The sequence below is a fragment of the Echiichthys vipera genome (genome assembly GCF_963691815.1).
Source record: "Echiichthys vipera genome assembly, chromosome: 13".
In the NCBI taxonomy this organism is placed as follows: Eukaryota; Metazoa; Chordata; class Actinopteri; order Perciformes; family Trachinidae; genus Echiichthys; species Echiichthys vipera.
Window position 1 is genome coordinate 9,143,776 of NC_139838.1, and position 21,952 is coordinate 9,165,727.

The 21,952-nt window shown below is 41.2% G+C and overlaps 1 protein-coding gene across 1 annotated transcript in view; it reads left to right on the forward strand.

Moving 5' to 3' along the window:
- The first annotated feature begins 10,568 nt into the window (after positions 1-10,568).
- LOC310955546 (hippocalcin-like protein 1) overlaps positions 10,569-21,952 on the forward strand; it is a 45,886-nt gene continuing 34,502 nt past the window's right edge. The window contains exon 1 of the mRNA XM_083925409.1: positions 10,569-10,757. The gene's annotated coding sequence lies outside the window, so the exon portion shown is untranslated. The remainder of the gene's footprint in view (positions 10,758-21,952) is intronic.

A 21,952-nucleotide genomic window follows, 5' to 3' on the forward strand; every position in this document is an offset into this window, starting at 1 on the left:
TCCTGTGGCTTCTTTCTGCATAATTCTCTGAGGAGGAAAATAGGCTGGATGAATGCAGAAGTTGTGTTTTATTTAGCACAGTATGTCACTGAGTGGGACTTGGTGATCCTCATTATATATATTTCTCAAGGTCACTCACCTCAAGACAGTTTATTAGAAGTAGAGTTATCTCACCCGTCGCAAATGCGTGTGAGTACAAATTTCATATCTGTGCAGCTGAGGAGCTTATTAAGGACGCTCATTCATCATCATCATCAGTTCAGTCACAGCTCCCTGCCCCCTCTTACACACTCATTAAGTCCTCCTGCGTTGATCTTACAGGTGAGAACATCCTCTCCTCACAGCCAAAGGAGATTAAGTGGAAGCATCACAGTTTGCAGTCAAAGCATTAGTGAGAGTTGCTAGGTGCATTAAAACTAGCCGTCTCAGTCTGGCTGCAGTGGTTCATTCTGTGAAACCAAGCCCTGACGTATTACACATCACTGGAACAGGCACCGCAGTGGCCACTTAGATTGTGTCTCATCCCACTGGCTTTTATGTATTCACTGCTGATTGGTCGGAGACATTTTCGACTAGGAATGGTGTTTTACAGCAGTATTGTGTGTGTTTAACACACACCTTGCTACAGGATTTGCTTGCATATTTAAAACAAGGTGTGCAAAACAGCCTCTGGGTTTTTTTTTTTTTGTTGTTGGGATTACAAAAAGAAGGTCCCTCTTCATCTCTCAGAAATTGCTGTGGTATAATCCCTCTGTCTGAACACAGGTGATATGCTGCTGTGGGATTAACTGTCACACAATGGCCAGGTGTTGAGGGAAACCTGGTTTCCTCCTGACAGACCATCTGGTCAGAGGACTTTCAAATCCACAATCTCATTATTAGATCATCCTCTGGTGAAAATACCCTAGTGACATAACTTTTTTTAGCTGTGCAGAACTTGCTTGTTGTTTTTCAGCCGTTTTTCTATATATTTGACATAACACTGCACAGCTTTTATGCTGCAAAAAAAAAAAGCATTCTGATTGCCTCTATTAACCCTTTAAATCTGCATATTCATGTACCATGATTTGGTTGAATATTATTTATTTACACTGTGTATGATTCAAGCAACGTATAGTATTTGCTTTGTTTTACGTATTTTTTTTTACTCAGCAATTAACAACGTCCATTCGTTACAGTGAATTATGGTTAATTAAAGTGTGAGCATCACAAGCACTCTGCAGAAAGTCCCCTTGAGGCCCCTTGTGAACTGGATGAACTGTGAATCTGGAGAGTTCTCAGCACTCACACACTTCCGGGGAACACACACGTAAAGTCTACAAGTGCGTTGGTGTAAGGATATTTGGATTGGGCCTTAGATTTATATTTTCCAGAAACCTTCAGGGTTGATTCACAGCAACCGTGCTGTCAGTCCGGACACTCTTTTCTGCACATTTCCACCCACAACCACACTGAACCACACATATATATTTATGCAGTCGTACAGCAAGACAGTCCCAAGCCAACTGGACAAAGGTGAGCTTCAGCAGAAGGTCTTGTAGATCTAAATGAACACTGCGGCTATGATAACTTGTCCTTTGACATAAACCATGGCGTAAGCAGAGGCGACAGTGGATCATTTCTTACCGGATCACCTTGAAACTGCGGATACAATATATTATGCTTTTATGATTTGTGGTTGTTTGACTTGCTTGAACTTATTGGAACAGGTCCAAACAGGGTCAGAGATTAATATGAAGAGTTCTTAAAAATAGATTAATATTCTTTAACTAAATAAATTCGTTGAACTTGTGATTAGGAGACCATTTGTGATTTAAAAGAGACAAAACATGCAATGGTGTATGTGCAAATGAGCTTGCATTAGTGCAGTTCTGTAACATTTGTCTTCCACTGTGTGTTAAGGTTGAAGTTCAGGGCAGGTGGAAGGGTGATGATACATTCAGGGACATAGTAGTATGGCTATTTGTGAACTACCATCCTCTCTCTTGAACTGATATGTGTTCTTTATTGAACGCTCGTGTCTCTGAGGCAGAGCTCCCCTGCAGAGCTAGTGTCTTTGCTAGAGATGCAGGTGAGGTTCAGGTCAAAGCTGCTGCCATTGTAGTTCCTGAAAAGATAAATATCCTGTTACATGTCCTCATTCATGGATTTTCCACATGTCATGGAGCTTGGGTCAGATGCAGCAGTGGAAAACTCTGACAGGAAGCATTAATCTTTTTTTTTTTACTATCACCACCTGGCATGAGAGAATAGTTCATTAGTGTCAGCTAATTTAGATGAATAATTTGTACCATAAACAAAAAAAATGGGTGTAAGTGTATTGCCGTGTTTTTCTAGTATCAATAGCTGGCAGGAATAAGCATGAACGTAAACTGTATCCTAGCAACATATTTGTAATCCATAAGCTGGAATCAGGTCCTTGAATGCACCATAGCTCTGTTTGTTTGGCGTTTGGCTTATTCTAGCTGCAGGAGCCCACTGGGAGGTGAAAAACAGCCCCCAGCATTTCAGCTAAAAAATATAAGCTTGCTCTGATAGTGATGCCTGCAGGACAACGCGCAAATACTGAAGAGGCTGACGGTTATTCGCAGGAGAAATATATATATATTTCTATTTTTGATAATATGCTGAACTCTTCTAGACACAAACTCGCAGCCTGAGGTAGTATTGTGTGTGGAGAGAGGGGAAGCAGTCGTAAAATGCAGAATTTAGCATGTTAGTCAAAATCTGGACCCCAGTGGAAAAAAATATCCTTTGGCTAACTTTGAAGTGGCACAGTAAGTTATATGCAACTCCTATTGTGTTTTAAAGGCACAAGACATTGGCAAAAACTCACCTTAGAGAGTCCTATAAAGATTTTACTTGGATCATGCTAATGGAACTTTTTGTTTTGCCTGGGGTTTTGCTGTTGATAGGGATGTAACTGCTGGTGGAATGTAACTAAGCACTAGTAGCATTTACTCTACTTAAAGATATAATCTGGAGATTCTGTGAGATTTGGCGGTAAGATGTAACTGCCTCATGTCCCAGACACATAAGAGTGAACCTTAACTCAACTAAAACTTTACCTCCCAGCGGTAGTGTTCAGAAAACTGTACAATACAAAACAATAAGAAAAATACACATAAAGTACAGTAGACAGGCGACCTGACTCGGAATTCAGACTTGAACGTTCCCTTTCATTGTACTTTTACTTGTCAGAAGTTGGAAGTTCACCATTTCTGAGTCTAAGTGAATGCACCATGGACTCTCAAGCTAAATCAAATTATACACCACAAACAGCCATCCCCATCATCACCATTATCATTAGCCAACATCCTTGTTGCTGACCTAATTACTCAGGTGGATAATTTGCTTTTAGCTAACACTTAATATGGCCCTGACAGGTCTGCTGCTCTTACAGAGGTCTCTCCCTCCAATTATTCCCACACACACTGCTCAACCTGCATGATAACCTGGGCCATGTTTTTAAAAGCTACTTTTTTAAGCAGCGTATCAGAATAAGTTTAAAATGCTGAAACACCGCCTAAAGAAACACAACCTTGAGGAAAAGGTTGAAGTGTGTCTGACAGTGCTTGGAGGGTTATCTGTTTGATTCGACTGAGACTGCTGCAACTTTATGTTAACTTCAGCTGAAGTTTGAAGTTTGAAGTTTGGAAGGGATGGAGTTTGTTCTGCATCATTTACATTAGAATATTGTTGCTCAAGGATTGCTTCATTATGGACAGGAGGGATGAATTCAGTGACTACTTACGGTTTCGATGTACATGTGGACAGAGAGGAGAGAATTGTTTCTTTAGGCAGAAAATGGTCATTCTGTTGCTGGTTTCTGTCTTTGACTGCAATTCTATATATTATATAATATATATATAATTGTAACTGGTAGAATTTGAAAAAAACTAATTTTAACTTATAATTAATTTCAAATTAATTAATTATGCATATGCATTGCTTTGTACAATAAATATATATATATATATATTGTACAAAGCAATGCATTTTATCTTGACGTCATCTTCAGACCCAACAAAATCACGTGAGGCAATATATAACACTCCCAAAGACTTGTAAACAGACTTTAATGTGTAAAAAGCCCCCCCCCCCCCTTAAGAAGCACAACTTAAAGGGAGGGCCTATAACCTTGGTACTCTTTATACTTTTAACTGTGTGGATTACCCAGTCCGGTTTTTTAGAGGCAAGAAGACAGTCCACACAGTGAATGATGTCATGTAACAGATGAGTAAAGAGCATGGAATTAACATTTTTATAGGCTATGTTCCTCACACAGAGCTGATTTTATTGCCCTCCTGTGAATTCCTGTATTTAAACACCTGTGTGTCCCTCGGTGGTGAGTGACATTGAGAACGGCAGAAAGCTGAAACACCTACATCAATAAATAATGAAATAAACTGATTGTGGCTACTGTCATTTAAGAGTGTGAGCCTTTATCTAAAGCAGATCCCAATGCTTTAATCTACATCAGCAAAGGTCAAACGGGTCTGACGACGCTCTCCTTTGGGGAGTCCAGCTCCACACACTTTCTAGAATACTGAAAATGAAGGTCAGTTTTCTGGGACGCTGTTTCCCCACAGTGACCATCCCGCCTGGGAAAGCGAAGATGGAGGATGCAACGCAACACGACCGCTGCATGGTTACGCAAGACCAGAGAAAGTGCAACAACAGCATTGAACCCTGGCTCGAGGAGGGAAAGTGCCAACAGTACGCAAAACACATAGAAGAGAGAGAGAGGGGGAAAAGAGAGGGAATGGGTGGAGGAGGAGAGGGTAATTCAATCACATCAGCGTCCTCATTCACAGGACAGAGAGACAGAAAGACAGAGTTATGAACAACTAATGAAATAAGCAAAAGCTGAGTCAGATATTTGTCCCCGTCTCACTCTCGGGGAACCAACACAGAGGTGAGACGAGGGGCAGAGAGAACACTGGGAACAAAGCAGGACACAGCTGGTTTCTTTGCTACAGTAACTCATGCACCCCTTCAGGTCAAAATGTCTTGAGTATAAACAAGAGAAAAACTCTGCATTGCAACTTCCCATCCACCCTTATCCCTCTGAGCTGAGTACATGCATGATCACACACACATACCCACTATCATGCCTTGAACGCACAACTCTCAAAGCCTCCACTTCCAGGCTTTGTTCCCTATCATCCACACTTCCATGATCTTTCCCCGCCAGGTTTGTGGTATGATCTTCAGCAACACTGAAAGTCAACGAACAGACCACTGACGCTCCAGAATAAACCCATGTCCAGAAGACAACATGTGTATTGGACAATCCTGCAACACCCCACATAATTTTAAAACAGTTTTTTAACTTTAAGTACAATTTCCGGCGCAAAATCACCCCATGGTCTTTTTCGGCACTTACATACGTCAAACAAGCCATCAAGACAGTTTTTTTGTGTGTAACGACTATTAAAGGTTGAATATGTAGAAAATGTATTGAAAGCTATATTTTTTTAGAAATAGCTTTCCATAAAAAATATATATTTAGTCTGAATTAATTTTTTTGACTTTCTGTCACGTTGTTTCCATTGTACCAGCCAATAGCGGCCGGCATTGCGTGTTGCCAGGGTTGTCTGTTGTTGCTATAGAAACAAGAAATAATTTTGAGTTGAGAGCTAGCTAATGGATTACACACCACATACACACCAAGGACTACCAGTTACACACCACATACCAAGGACTACCAGTTGAAGACTGACTAACGTTAGTGGTTACCCTGTATGATTCATCACTGACATGGCGCAGGCTGATCACTGACACACTCTGCAACGAAACTGGAAACTCGACTGCTGGAATAATTTTTTGTTGTTGCGACTACGATCTTCAGACACTAGATGGCGGTGTTCTGCTCATTCTCCATATTCAACCTTTAACGGAGAAATCCGGGAGAGATGCTATCAGCCGGACGTGGCTAACATTGATTAGCTCGGGGCAGTATGGTGAAGGCATTAAAATGTTGTTGTTGTTTTTTTACCACTAATACTGCTCAAAATCACCACAAACCTCTGCAGTAGCATGAGAAGAGTCCTTACACATAAAACAAAGCACCAACAACGTAGTTAGGGAACCCAGAGTTCATTAAAAGAGTGTTTTAAAGACTTACCCACTGGCCCCTGTACCAGCTCCTCTCATAGTAAAGTCCATTCAAGTGAATTACCAAATGCAATCCAAAAGGAAGGAGCTCACTGGTGCTTCGTTTTCTATGGATTAATCCGTTAACAGTTGATACATGAAAAAAAAGTGTTTCATGGCTTATTCTTTCTACAATATCTTCACATATGGTGTGATTAAAGTTAAGGAAAACGTTGGCTATGACAAATAAGATAGGGTGTATAGGTTCAGGTTAGGGGTTTACAAAGACAGATTGTGGTTATGGTTAAAGACTGAGCATCTACAGCTAAGCTAGCTGCTTTATGAGGCTTTACTTAGGCACAGCGGTGCTTCAAATGCTAATGTCAGCTAACATGCTCACAGTGACAGTGCTAACATGCTGATGTGTAGTTGGTGTTTACCATGATCTCCATCTTATAGCCAAAATACATGGGCTGCGTAAGTGGTCCAGAGAGCATCAATTATATCTAATTAAAGCTGCTACCTGGGCCGCAGAAGCCACATGGCTCGCCTATGTTTTTCTCTCTGTGCACGGCCACGTGCGCCCTCCAACGGGTAAAAACTACATAAAACTGAGCAAAAAAGTACAATCTGTTTAAAAATGATTAAGATAAATACCTCATTGTACATTGTACCAGAGGGCAGTGTGAGGCAGTTTCCAAACCCTGCAGAACCAACTGCATTATCACTGAGCAAAACTACAGTGATAGAATCCTATTTGAACACAACCTTTGTAGTGGTGTCAATGATATTAAGAAGTTTTCGTCCTTCTGGATCAGCACCTGGAAGTGGGTCAGGTTTCCCCTTTGCTCTCAGTGTTGAAGCTACAAGGTTTCACAGTATATTCAAAAATGTACTATTCACAAAGGAGATCACCAAGAAAAGAGACTTTCACCTTCTTTCATTCATGCTTGCAACAACGTCCTTTCACTTCCCTGGAACCATAAGTACAAGTTCCCACCCAAACATCTGGCCAGAGACTTTGAACACTGAACTACGCCTCCCCTTTTGCATCTCATTCTGCATGTAATTTGTCCGACCCCGCTGTGGTTCCTTCTCCTTTCCCTCATCTATATGCCAGTGTATGATATCTTGGCAATATCGTTCATCCAAAAAGTCCTTATAATCAGACACCTAACTTTCAACTTCCAACAACCTTTCCATTCACTCTTTAAAGAGATGGGAAATTGACTGTTATGTTGTGATCATACTGTGAAATAGAAGATAATTGAAATGACCGTGGAGCTTTATTATAAGGAGGATATAGAAGAATATGGTAAACAGAGATCGGACACTGGCCATGTCAACTGTATGTGGTGCCTAAATAACTGAGGGCTAATAAGACATGATGACCATACGCCACAGTGGCAGATTAAGCAGCTGGCCAAGCTCACTGCTTCACATTCCTCGTCTAAAATCTATCATGGCATACATTGTCTCGGGAAATTGTTTCTGCTCTGAGCGTGTACTCCCTTTAGGAGTGTGTCATTTCTGATTTTTCTGTCCGAGTGGCACTGGTTAGGCAGGTCTGCTGTCGCTTCAATGAGAAACCAGACATGGTCCGGAGAGACCACCGACTGTGAGTCATCTCCAAGCTCTGGACTTAATGAAAAACCTTCCCACAGCTCTCTTAAGATCGGTGAGGTGTGACGAAGTATGGCGGATGTCTGGCACAGATGGTGAACCTCAGTGTGTGTGTGTGTGTGTGTGTGTGTTTGTGTGTGTGTGTGCATGTGTGTGAAGGGTGGTTTGTGATTCCATCATATATCCATGGTTTATCACAGCATAACCAAAATCATAGTCTATTATAGAGATTGTTATTTTTTATTTTTTTAAAGGCAATACTACCGTTTAAATGTCTGGAATTTAAAAATACGGAAAAATAATAAAGAAATAATTGAAAAATAAAAAAATAATTACTTTAATTGTTTTATTTGACTATCAGAACGGTCAGTCGACTTATGGATTAGGCGACTCATCGTCTAAATGATATTGACAGATTCTATTCACCTTATACAGTATATGTTTGCTTTAGGAAATATTATAAGGATGCACTCCATACATTTTCATTGTTGACACCATGCTAATGATACCCAATTATGTTTACTGATCAAACCAGAAGAAACTGATCAGTTAGCTAAACTTTAAGTGTGCATTAAGGGAAAAAAACCTGGATGACCTGCAATTTTCTGATGTTAAAGTCAGACAAAACTGAAGTTATTGTACTTGTATCTAAAGATATTGTTTCATTTGATGATGTTGTGTTGTCCTCCAGCACCACAGTAAGGAATCTGGGCCTTTACCCTTGACTCCCACGTAAAACTAAGAAGAACTGCATATTTTCACCTGTGTAATACTAAAAGCTAGTCCAGTATTGCAATATTATCTGGCTGCTCCAATCAGTCTGTTCAGAGTCTCCAGTTGTTCAGAAAATTCTGCAGCTCGAGTACTAACAAAAAACAAACCGAAGAGAACATATTTCTCCTGTATTAGCTTCTCTGCACTGGCTACTTGTAAAATGTAGAATAAAATTTAAAATCCTTCTCCTTACCTACAAAGCTCTTGTTGGTTAGGCTCAGTCATATCTGGGATGGGAGGCAGAGCCTTCAGCTACCAAGCTCCTCTCCACTGTCCCCATATTTAAGAGTAAACTTCAAACTTCTCTCTTTGATAAAGCCTATAGTTAGGGCTTACTAGCCCTTAGTTATGCTGCTATAGGCCTAGTCTGCCGGGGGTAATCCTGTTCCTGATACTCTGAGCTTCTCTCCTCTCTGTCTGTATAATTCATGTCTCATCAATGCGTGTTACTAATTCACTTCTTCCTGAAGTCTTTGTGCTTTGTCGTCTCGCAGGTCTCTGTGGTGTTGCCTGCAGCCAGGGTCCTGCGTGACGCTTTCTGCTGCTATTATCACTATTAATCATTTATAATATCATTCATTTTTATAAATTATAATATTCATAGCCATAAAATCATTATAAGTCATTGTAGCAGCATTCCCTAAAGTCGTATTTCTCACTTTATCGCAGCTGTTATTACTACTACTCGTATCATTGATCATATTTACTACCAGAATTATTATTTTTCATATTCTATTTATAACCCTAACTGTATTTTGTTCTACTATTGATATCACTCTGGTACATAAACAGCCACAACATGTTAGTTATATTCACTTAACTATAACTATCACTATAGTCACTGTTACTTTGTGGTTGCCTGGATCTCTGGAAGTATGTCTGTCTCTCTGTCTATTGTCTGTCTTTGTCTCTCTCTGTACATCTGTCCATCTTTTCTCTCTTCTTTTCTTCCTCCCCAACCGGTGCAGACAGATGTCGGTCCTCCACAGAGCTGGGTCTGTCTGACGTTCCTGCCTGTTATAGGGAAGGTTTATGTTGCCACTCTGTGCACAAGATTGCTGGATGAATACTGGCTATGAGAACTATAATAATTATTACTACTTTTATTAAAGAAAGTGTGACTTGTTGCTGCTCATGGGGAATTGTTGGGTCTTTGTAAATAATGAATAAGGCATAGAGAGTTGTCTTTACCTACTCTATATGTAAAGTGTCCTGAGATAACTTGTGTTATGCACTGTAAAATAAAATCGAATTGAAATAGTATCATTAACCCATAATAATACTATTTCAATTCAATTTGATTTACATGTTCTGATGTGTTGCTCTTCGTGGTTTTTGTAATCTGGCTGCAGACGCATCTGAGATCAGATGCTCAGCTCAGTTTCATCATACTTCAATCAAACAAAAGTTTCACAAAACGGAAAGAAACAAAAAGCAATACTGGAGGATATATTAAATAATAATAATATAATAAGTAATAATTGTCTGGTTCAATATGAATATTACAGTGATTTTTTTACATGTTATAGTTATAGTACATGTGATGTGCTTAATTGCGACCTTTATTTACGCAATCCTCGTCTCCGTCACTACGAACAAAAATGTGGCGCAGTAAATGATATCAGGCCTACTACAGGCTACACGTGCGCCATCCCTCTACGTTGTGACACATCTCTCTGTTTTACTGGGGGGGGGGGGGAGAGAGAGAGAGAGAGAGAGAGAGAGAGAGAGAGAGAGAGAGAGAGAGAGAGAGAGAGAGAGCGGGGGGAGGGCTGTAGGAGGAGGGCTGTGCGCAACGTCGGTGCCAATGGACGCTGCGCTGTCTAATTAAACCCCTACCACGTAATCCCAACGAAACCATCCCCCCCTTTTAAATCCACTTCACCGGCGCTCACCGCTCCAGCACACTGTCCCACACCGCTGTCCCGTCCCAAGTCCCGACCGCGGCACCATCACCGCTGCCTCTCTCCTGCACGGTAACATGGTTTGCAGGGCTCGGCTGCTGTAGCCAAGGGCCACTTAAGTCACTCACTCAGTCGGTGTGTGTGTATGTGTGTGAGTGTGCAGTAAGAAGCACAGGCAGCAGTAGTAGTAAGCGGGCGGAGATCCAGCAGCACTGTACACCAGGAGCACCGGAGGAAGGCGTCCAGAGCGAGCCGAGCATCCCTGCAACTCCACCCGGCTGTGCTGCACACCGGCCCCGCTGAACCGGAGCAGGGACACCGTCCTCCTCACCACAGAGACAACCTCGGCTTTATCGGGTAAGGAAGTGAGTCGACATTCTTATATACATTGCAGATGTTTAGCTACCAATGACTGTTTTGTGTAATCTAATCTCTGGTAAAAAGAATTCGTCTTCTGGGAGAGCGACAGACGCTTTTGTTTCCCCGCTGAAACGGCGGTTGTTTTTCGGCTGTGCGGTGACAATAACCCGCCGAGCGGAGCATAGCCGACAGTATGTGACCTGAAAGCACTCCCGTTAACCCCCTGCAGTGTGATTGCGTGCATTAAGACAGATGGGTAGTGTTCCGCGCAGGTCGGATACTCTTCCGAGTGCTTTGATCGAGTTCATCAATAAAGTAAAAGGACGAAAACCCTCCTTTGTGCAGCAAATAGGATGCAAATAGCTGCCATTTTTATGAATGATCTGAACGCGGGACAAGGGGCTGAGGATGGATGCGCATGGTGGTGCTCTGGATCCTCCAGCTCTCCTCTGTCTTACAGCCATGAGGTGCATTCATCTCCCTGAAAGAGCAGACTGGAAGGGAAAGGGAAGAGGAAAGAGATTGAACTGCATCCTCTTATGATTATTATTATTATTACTATTCTTACCATAGCCCAATACTATAGGCTGCAGGCTAATGTCCCTATTGAGACTGCAGAAAGTGTGTAATGAATTACACTGATTAATGTCACAGCACATGCACTAACATTATCTTTTCTCATGGACTCTCTCTTTCTCTCTAGGCTATATATCATAATAATAATGATACTATATGTGTTTCCTTTTGTGGTAAGTTTAATGAAATATTTTTATTTTATAGTAGCTTAGACTTAGACTTGTCATTATTGATCCCTTTGGTATGACTCCCGCAAGGAAACTGAATTTCCAGCAGCTTACAAAAACACAAGGGAGGTATATTGAAAAAATATATATTATAGGATAACCAATAAACTCTAAAGTCAAATATTATGAGGTATATGTAAGAATACAGGTAAAATAAAATTCATCGAAAATGAAATCAGATAAATTAAATGTAGAGGAAATGTATAAGATCTAAGATAGCTGCATATGCGGTTTCTTTACCTATAATAATAGGATTGCTATAATATCAGTTGAGTGATCAGAGATGAAAACTTATATTTTCTATTATTGAGTCTCAGGTTGGGGACTTGAAAAGATCTTACTGCTCTGTAATAGGTTGATAACAGCTTTACTAACCAACCAGTGCGGTTTTAATGTAGCTTTTGGTCTGTTCCATTAGCCCACGTCCTCTTATAGCTGCAGTCTGCATCTCACATATCATGTCCAATGTGATATTTTAATATATCTATTGGAGATATCTTGCTGATTGCGGATTAAATCAATCAAATAAGGGGCAGGGGCTGGGGCTGGATGAAAAAAAATCATATTGAGATTCTGCGATACACGATTTTGTTGTCTTCTCAGGAAATGTTATGTGAAATACCTGTGGGAATATAATTTCAACATTGCAGTTTTATAATCAAACTCTACAATACCGCAAGGGTCAATGAGATTAACTTCATCTTGTTTACATAACCCGCAATTTCACATATGCGAGCAGATATCGTGATATATTGAGGTAAAGTCCGACAGAAGAGGAATAAATATTTTACCAAAACGATATAAAAATGTGTCTAGGTATATATTTTTCTTTATGGGTTTGATCAGTGTCCGTCAGCCAGCAGCTGAACTGCATTACAGCAATATTTACGTCATTTGGGCGAGGCATTGTGTTATGATCGTTGCTCATTACGTTCATTTCGCACAGAAGTTCTCAAGAACATTTGAAAATACTCTAATTAACACAGTAGTACACAAAAAAAAATCTTGAACTACCAGAAAACATGATATATCGTGATATATGTCTTTATAGAGATATGAAATGAACTCTATAGGGATAGAAGATCTTGGCCATATTACCCCAGCAGGGACTCAGTGGTCCTCTGTGTATATAACATGCCATCTTTAATAATCATCTGTCACTTCTGTGTTTAGGACCTCTGCTCTCCTTTTCCTTTGGATAACATGCCTGTTTATGTCTGATTCAAGCTCTGCTTTGCTGCCATTTGTCTCTAAGTTTTCTCTCCCAAATGCCACCCAGCTGCTGCTGTTGCTGCTGCACGCTGTTCCTCTATAATCCCCTGAGATTTAACTGGTTCTTTGCACGACGCACAAAGAAGTGAAATCTTGTGCAGTAAAGTCCACTACCAACGCAGGAATATCCAAAGGAGTCACATGAGTGACAGTTGAAGGGTCGAAAGGTGCTGCGATCATTCAGCAGTTGTCATTTAGGGGCGGCTGATAATGAAAAGAATGATGAGAGGTCCGATAACGCGGCTGCCATTTGTTGTGACCCGGGGGTTAATGAGAGTGAGGTGCACGGTGGAGGAGCGGCCTTAACAAATTGATTTGTATTTGGGGATCATGTCTGAAGGAAACCTGCTCAACTCAATTTGCTCGGGATGTGAGACAAGCCGAATCCTGCTGCTGAGGTTTTGGTTGGGTGGAGAGGCAGCATTTAGCCTGCATGTGCTAATGCTAGTCTAGTTGTTATGTAAGAAGATAAATGTGTTCTGGAGCACCACTCTCTCTGCACGCACACACACACACGCACGCACGCACGCACGCACGCACGCACGCACGCACGCACGCACGCACGCACGCACGCACGCACGCACGCACGCACGCACACACACACACACACACACACACACACTTATAACTTGTATGCACATCAGGAGAGGTTTTAACCCTGAGGTGTTAAGCACCGAGCAAATGATAGATGTCGTAGTCAAGGTGTGTTTCAATGAGGCAGGTGGTCTGCAGTGCATGGGGAAAAGGAAATGGTTTCATTATCATCTCTTCAGTGGCTACCGTGCACAATGCACGTCTTTCTTTATTCTATTCTGCAGGCTTTCACAGGGACTGTCAAGTGTTGCTCATATAGGTGACCTTGCTTTCATACAACGCTGCTAGAAATTCTTGACAAGATGCCCCTGACCGCATGTATGCATGGAATCCATAAGTGCACGGCCTGAAAGTCACTTTGAATTAAGGTTTCTGTCTTGCCACGTGAACACAGGTCAGTGGTGGATCATGGGATGGAAACACAATAGGCTCAGTGTCTTGGAGTTCTTCCGGAGAGAGACAAGTAAAACCTTTGAACGCTCCATGATGCTCAGAGACCTCGGTGGAGCCGGAGCTGCCTTCAGGGTTTGGGTTGGGCTAACTTCCCCGCGCAGAGACCTGCTGTTGGTACATCTTCTGACAGCATGATGGATGAATTTTCTCGGAGGACGACTCTTGTGGGCTTTAAGGAAAAAAAAAAGTAAGCATAATCATTAAGATAATAGCAAAGAGATGGACATAAAGGCTCAGTGTGGAATGGCTCTGTGGTCTGGTGGTAACACAGTAATGGGGAGGAAATGGTTGTTTATGCTTTATGTTTCATTTTGTCTGTAGTACTCTTTTGTTACTAGTGATTGGCAAATACCACTTCCCCATTATCACCGTGATGATATGCTATTAGGCCGTCAGCAAAACAGAAAACAGTTCAAATGCATAGAATAACCTATGTTTACGTCTTTTAGTTGTGTCTGATATGACAGTGGTTGTAGAAGTAGCGTGACGTTGTTATACAGTACATTTGCGAGCGCAACTTTGACAGCAGAGACTCTGGTTCGTATCCCATCTTCTACCAACAGTCAACTTTGGCATTTTTTAAAGCAAGAGAGTATTTAATAGAAAAATAAGCCCCCAAAATTAAAGTAGATAAAAAAAACAACAATAAACAAAACATTCTCAGTTATTTTTTAGGTGTAAAGGGGACATATTTTGCAAATTTGCAGGTTCATACTTGTATTTTGGGTAACTATGAGAACATGTTTACATGCTTTAATGTCCAATATTCTTTTTCTCTCTGTCTCTCTGATCATACCTGTATTCAACTTCCGCCTGAAGTGCCCCACTTTAGTGCCCTTCCTGAAAAGCCCAGTCGGCTTTGATTGGTCAGTGTTTCTGGGTCTTCCGCATCTGCGCTCTCAGTGCACTGTCATAGCAGCCGGGGAATGACTGTAACAGCACTTTCTACCCATATATAGTAAAGTTATGACAAGCACAGAAGTCTTGACAGCTAGACATAGTTTCTGAATGTGTGATGTGTGCACTAATCACAGAAACACTTAAAAACTAACTTTATATTAGGACTGTGTTGGTGTGATGGAATCATATTTTTGACTGTCACCATCTTCCAAAGTGTGAGAATAGCATCAACAAAAGCAGGAATACAAAAATTTTAAAAACTCTCAAATGAAAAAGTCAAACCTGCTTAATCTCTGGCAGACAATTTTATGTTCTTGTAGCTTATACTAGGTATCTGATTGAGAACCTTTAATCTCTGTGATCCATGAAATTTTAGTTGCTTTTTATTTTTTGTAGCTTCTTTCACCTCAGTTGATATCACAGTTCACATCAGAATCAGAGAAGACTGAGAGAGCTCACCCTGAAAGGAAGAACCATGTGTTCATGCTTTGTAAGCCCTCTCTCTGTGTGGCTGTGTTTTCATACGTAGGGGAGTGGGATGAGTGGGATGTGGCCTGCATCGGTCGACACAAGGTCTGTGTTTCCCATGCGCGCTGCCGGCCACATAATCTGCCCTGATCCTACTGGGAGGGGCGTCTCCTGCCTGTCACATTCAGTCTGATAAAGCCTGCGATAAGGCCGGGAGAGAAGCTGCTCAGACGGGGCCTGAACCAAAGATGTTACCAATCGATTCCAATGTGATGCTTCATGTAGCTTAGAGCACAGCCAGTGATAAGTTTGGTCCTTGTCATAGCGTCCTTAATACTTATCCATAGTCAGTGATTACCTGCAGTTTGGAGAAGCGTGAAGGAGGACAGGCACATAGGCTAACAGTGTACTACTGTGGACGGGGGCAGAAGCCAAATGTATTTTAGCCACCTTAAAAAAAAAAAATCAAGATAAGTTTAAGTGTATGCTATATTTATAATATTTTTACTACGTTACCTTGCTGCTAGACAGCCCTGTTTAAGTTTACATGTGGGGAACTGAAGCTGTTATCTATGCTCTTGTCAAAGCCACCAGATTCTGCTGGTCTACCATTGCCTCAGTCTGTTTCAAAATGGTTAAGAACTAACAACTAATCAATGAAGGCAGCGGTTGACCAACTCCTGCTGTGTTTTGCAAAATAAAATGAATGTCAATGGAATCTGGCAGCTTTGATGAGAGCATTGTACAGTGTGTACAATGTAAACTTAACAGGGCTGTATGACAGCAAAGTAAAGCTGTGAAAGTATTCTAAAGAGCGTGCACGGTTAAACTGATGTAGATTATTTTAGGTGAGCCGTTTTGCAGTGGCTAAAATAAGTTTAGCTGCTGCCCCCATCCACAGCAGTTCATTGCTTATTTTCAAAGTCAGTACTCCTGCCTGTTTTAGGGGCATGCTAACTGCCGTCTACTCTAGGTGATACTCAGGTTCAATAATAAAAACCCAATTATAAATGGGTTAAGGGCGCACTCCGGTCCTCATACACCGGTTTACAGACCAAGAGAACTCCTTCAGTACCCCGATTATTCGCTGTAAACAGCATTCTCAGGTTACTACCGGGTTTCGCGTCTGCTCATGTGCCAGGGTTAGAACTCCCCCCTCCCAACTCTGTAACTGTATGTTGGCGATACGCCACCTACTGTACCGGAGGTCGAGTTACTCCTGTCATTTTCCCAATTAACCCCCTTTCATGTATACATTGGGAATTTAAATAATCTAATTATTTCCTTAACCGGGGTAAAGCCATTTTTGGGTTACTGATGTGCATGTAAACGCACTGACTATGAGTACCTCATACAAACCCACTTCAAAAAATCTGAACTATCTCTTAAACAACATGATTGTTTAAATCCTTCATTGTAGGGAGGGCTAGATGCAGTGTCACCAGTGAATCCAATTAAAAGGCACTGGTCTGGAATAATTTGACAGAACCGGTATGAGAACCCTACTCCTAATAAAAGGGGGAAGGAGAAAAACAGCAGCGGATTAAAACAATGAAGTAGCTAACTAACGAAGGGATAAAGTAAATCACATGCATGAAAGCAAGTTACAAAAGTTTCGAGTGTAGATTTTGGATAAATGACAGTAATTCTGCAAGTTCACCTCCCGTTCTCTCCTCTCCTCTAGCCATTAGGAGGCTGAAAGGGCAGCCAATTACTCCCAGAGCTCGGCATGTGGTTTAGCTAATGAAGTCAGGGGGGGAAAAAAGTTTGCGAGCCAGTGTGTTTGTGTGTTCTTTGGAATAAAAAGGACCAAAAGCTCTCAGTTGATAAGGCACGGTGGAGAACACACGCTTGCCGCACACTCAAGCAATACCTCTGTTTAGATCATATCTCAAAGCTCCCTCTACCTCTTGCCTCCTCTGCCTCTGTGTATCCTCCTCCTCTTCCACCTATCACTTCGCTTCAGCACCACAAGAATATTTATAGAATATATCCTCCTCATCTCTTGCACTCTTTTAGTTTTTAGATCTCCTGTCCCTTTGCAATTTGCCTTTCACCTTTTTTCTGTAAATGTTTTAGTTCATTTTGTCTCTCTGTCCTTTAAGGCTAAAGTCTAAAAAGGGACTAATAGTTTAATTAGTCCCTTAAGACTGAGAAGCTGTACAGGAAAAGTAACAATATTTTGTTTCCGTGGCTGTCCCCTGACTTCTCAGTGGTTTCTCTTGATTGAGATGCCCACTTTACGCCTCTCAAACAAGAAAGTTGCAGTCAGTGGCCCTTTGTTCCCTTTGTTTGTTTGTTTGATACTCATGGACAGGCGGGATGTGTTTGTTCTGTTGTCTGATCCGCTGTACTTCCATTGGGGTTGCAGGCTTTTTTCTTTCGACATCGGTCTTTTTTGTGGCCTCACAGACTCAAGTGCAGCTAATAATGACTCATTCAGTGCTGTAGGCTGTGGACTGTACCCCAACAGAACCAGCACCAAGAGGGGAAGGAAGGGAGGAGCGCCCTAGAGATTATGGAGACAACAGCCGTGCCGCATATTATGCTCGCTAATGTGCGGTCTTTAAGGAATAAAATGGAGGAAACTGACAGCAAGTGCAGAGTCACGGCCCTTGAGATCAGCACCCTCATGAGATGGTAAAGTAAGGGGAGAGGGTGTGTCTTTACGGTATGTAAGACCGGTTGTTCATGAAACTGTGCCCTTATTATCTGCCAGGAGAGTATTCGCTATTATTTATCACGGTTAATTATATCCACCCCAAATCATATGTGGACATAGCAACATTAGTGGGATGCAGAGTTTGCAGAGCATATATATATATATATATATATATATATATATATATATATATATATATATATATATATATATATATATATTCTGATGCACATAACCTTATTATGAAGGATTTTTATCGCTGCTCTGTGGATAAGTCATAGTAATTTTCTTCAGTATGTTACCTGCTCTATGAGACATGGTGGGGTGCTGGACATTTGTTATGGGGCCACCAGGGGAGCCTACAAATCTAATTGCAAAACCCCTCTTGGAACCTGTGATGTGACTTTTAAAAAAAATGAATGTAGTTTTTTTTACATTATTTAATTTTGTTACAGACCTGAGCTTGATTAAATAGGCAGAGGAATATTATTGTAAGTAAATTAGTGAAATCATGAAATAAAATAAGGATGTGGGGGTGGGGGCTGTAATGATGCCTTTGGAGGTCATTAACATACACATTAATCATAGAAAGAAACATTTTATGCACTTATGCGTACTGTTCCTAACCACAGATTGCAGAAAATATGGACGTAGTCTGTGACGTCACCCAAAGAAGAACCAAAATCAAGCTCAGTATGGGTGGCCCCGCCTGTCGCCATCTTGGCAGTGCCTGACATTGCCTGACTCCCGGCTAATCCAAAAATATGCGAAAAGGTGGAACTTTGATAGAGCTGAGGCGGGCTGAATGAAGCCTACAGTCTTCTATGACGACACCCACCTGTCACACAAACACAAACGGGAGACCTTTGATAGACAAAAAGGCTGGAGACACAACAAACTCTCCAGCACCCCTACTATACACTAGAAAGCAGGCAATGAACAACAAATACACACAAAGTTCTGCGGCAGTGTTTTTGTAGACATTTGACAACAGGGAGACCCTCTCACTACCTCTGATGGTGAGATAATGAGTCAGTCCAGAGCACTGGAGACTCAGGGTATACGAAGACTCTCCTCACATGGGCTTAATCAACGCATCAGTGCCACACACACACACACACACACACAAACACACACACACGCACACACACACACACACACACACACACACACACACACACACACACACACACACACACACACACAACACACACACACTCACACCTGATTGTAAAGTTAGGAATTTTAGGCCATTAGGGGAACCCTGTTATCATTTCACCCCACTCTGCAGTCTGGCATCTACACAATCTGTAGTTCATAGGAAAGAACGAGTCATGCTAAGCAACCAAAAAGAGGTTTGTCGCTGAAATGCCAGTCAATTATCCATGCATCTATGTTTTATGCAGAACTTTTTTTTTTTTAGAGCGTAAAAAGATTTTGGTGGTGGGTTATGGCATGGTTCAACGAGTGATCGTGTTAAATCAATAAGGTAGCTGCTTTTTGTCAACAGAATGGAAAGATGGCGTTTTTGAACGCTTCATCTGGCAGTAACGATGCGCTTCTGTCTCAAAATCTATTTATAGAAGTGCTCCATCTCCTGCTGGATATGGTTGGAAAATAGAGGGTGGGAACTTACACATCACCTGGTTGACAGAAGATAATCTACTGGAATTTCAGCAACATACTTTCTTTTGGTAGCTTAGCATGACTTGTTCTTATTATGAACTAAATATTTTGTAGATGCCAGACTGCGGAGCGTAAATCAATTTCTAAAAAACTTTTCCCGGTTCACCGTACAGCCTATTTTGACATGGGGCTCTTTGGGGATTGACTCCCTGTGGAAACTGGCCTGAAGTGGCCGTTCGAGAAACTGCAGTTGGCACTTGAGTTGGTTTCATTTTTCAGCACCGATGGTTGTCGCTTGTTCCTAATGCACTATTGTTTATATGCAAATCGGTCATAAAGGGGACTGTAGAAAGGCCTCTGGACCCTGTCAGTTTCCCCTTTGAATTAAGTCACTTAGATAATTGGACAAGTGATTTATCAGTGGCCATAGATTTTTAAAGCTGCTCTCATTTCCTTTTATTTTGGTGCAGAGTCTTTCGACGGGGAGTTCTCTTCTAATTACCATTGTGTTACCAATTGTTATTGTGTGTTTTGTTTTTGGATCAAATTAAGAAACAAAAACCAGGAACACCCACACAGGTGTTATTCTGGCTAATTAGACCTCTGCTTGGGTTGAAGGTGGGCGGGGGCTTTGTCATTGCCATTTGTATACAAACTTTTCTAATAGTAAGCCTTGGATTAGTTATTCCCTTAAATAACTATTGAATCCTAGCTAAACTTAAAGCAATACTTACCTTTCTGGCATTTTTACACTTTTCTTTTCAAATCTTAAAATGCTCCTAATAAGCGTATGGCACACTAAAATGTAAAAGAAATCCAGCAGGTGTTGAAACTCAAAAATATTCAATTCTCATATATTTCTGATAAAAGTCTGACCAATCAAAAATTCTTTGCAGAGCTTCCTGTCTGTCATCCGTTTCACTTGAGCTGCTCATGCTCTTTGACAGGCTTTCCAACGTACTTTGCCTAGTTGGAGGTCCGAAACTTCGGACTTCCCTCTGCACCGGAATGCAGCGTTTCTCTCAGTGCACTTGTCGAGGGGGCGTCAGAGGTCAAACAGGGGGAAGAGGTTGGGACTTTGGAGGGAATTGCTGTGAGACAAGCAAGAACGGTAAGAATTGTGTGAAGATAACATGGAGGGAGAGCTGATAAATGGTAGAGGCATTAAATCCATGATTGGAATGCAGTATTCTGGTATGTCTGACAGTGAATTGGCAGAGGAGTTTCAACGTTTTATTTAATGTCCGATGCATACAATCTTAATCATGAGCTCTGTGAGAACCTGAGACACTTTCGATGGCTGATTGATGAGGCCGCAGTGTCTAAATCTTTCAGTCTTATCAAGGAGAGGAAAAATCCTGGGCGATAAACTCCTGACAAGCTGCGCTACACGACTAAGTGTCACTTCATCTATTTTTCAGTCTTCTTTGGAACAACAGACTTCAGAAAGAACTTAGCTAAAGATATCACTAAAGCCAGTAAATGATTAAAGTCCCATGGACCCCTTCCAATTTGCCTATAAGGCAAGGAGAGGGATAAAGGTGCATAGCAACCCTGCTACATCTTATTTTGGGACATCTGGAAGGGGGAAAAAAACAAGATTGCTCGTCATTTATATAGTATTCAATCCCACGCACTTGTACATAGGCTTTTGTGAAAGTATAGCATAGACTTTAATATTGTTTGTTGGTTAATAGATTTTTTTGTCAAGCAGATAGCAGCGTTTGAGTGAATGTTTCTCTGTCATTCTCATTCTCAATACATTCTCATCTTCCTCTTCAGGGATCTGTCCATTTCCAACTTTATTTATATCAAATACAAAAATGACTAAAAGACTTATTATAAAGACAGGTATGTTCTTTAAGTCCCCCATCCACTCAAAAAAGTTATTTTCTTCTCTAAAAGGTCTGACATTGACTATAGTGACACTAGAGAGGTGTTTTCATATTCCTCTACTAAAGGAGGAGACATCTGTTCACTCAGTTGCAATTTAAAATTCAAATTCCTCCAGTTTTGTGACCAAAGAGATCTTCATTGACTGTAGCAGGAGACCACTTGTTTCAAGTAGTATCAAGGATATAGATATGGGATCATAGGAACATAGATGTGGGTTAGAAGGCCGTTATGATCTTTTACCATGGCAACGGTTGGTCAGGACCTCTTGGCGTCAATTTTTAATGCTCTGAGAATCCTGTTGTGAATTCAACAAAACTAACATTACTTGGTTAGGTTTAGGAAAAGATTGGGGTTTGGGCTAAAATACTTACGTTAGAAGGTATTCTTTACTTTATGTTATTCTCATAGACTGTATACAAATGGACGTAGCCTCTCTGTTTAGGTACGTTCTCTCAAATTGATGGGACATTGGGGAGGCGGCCCTAATTATTCATAAACTTTTACCTCCAATAACAAAA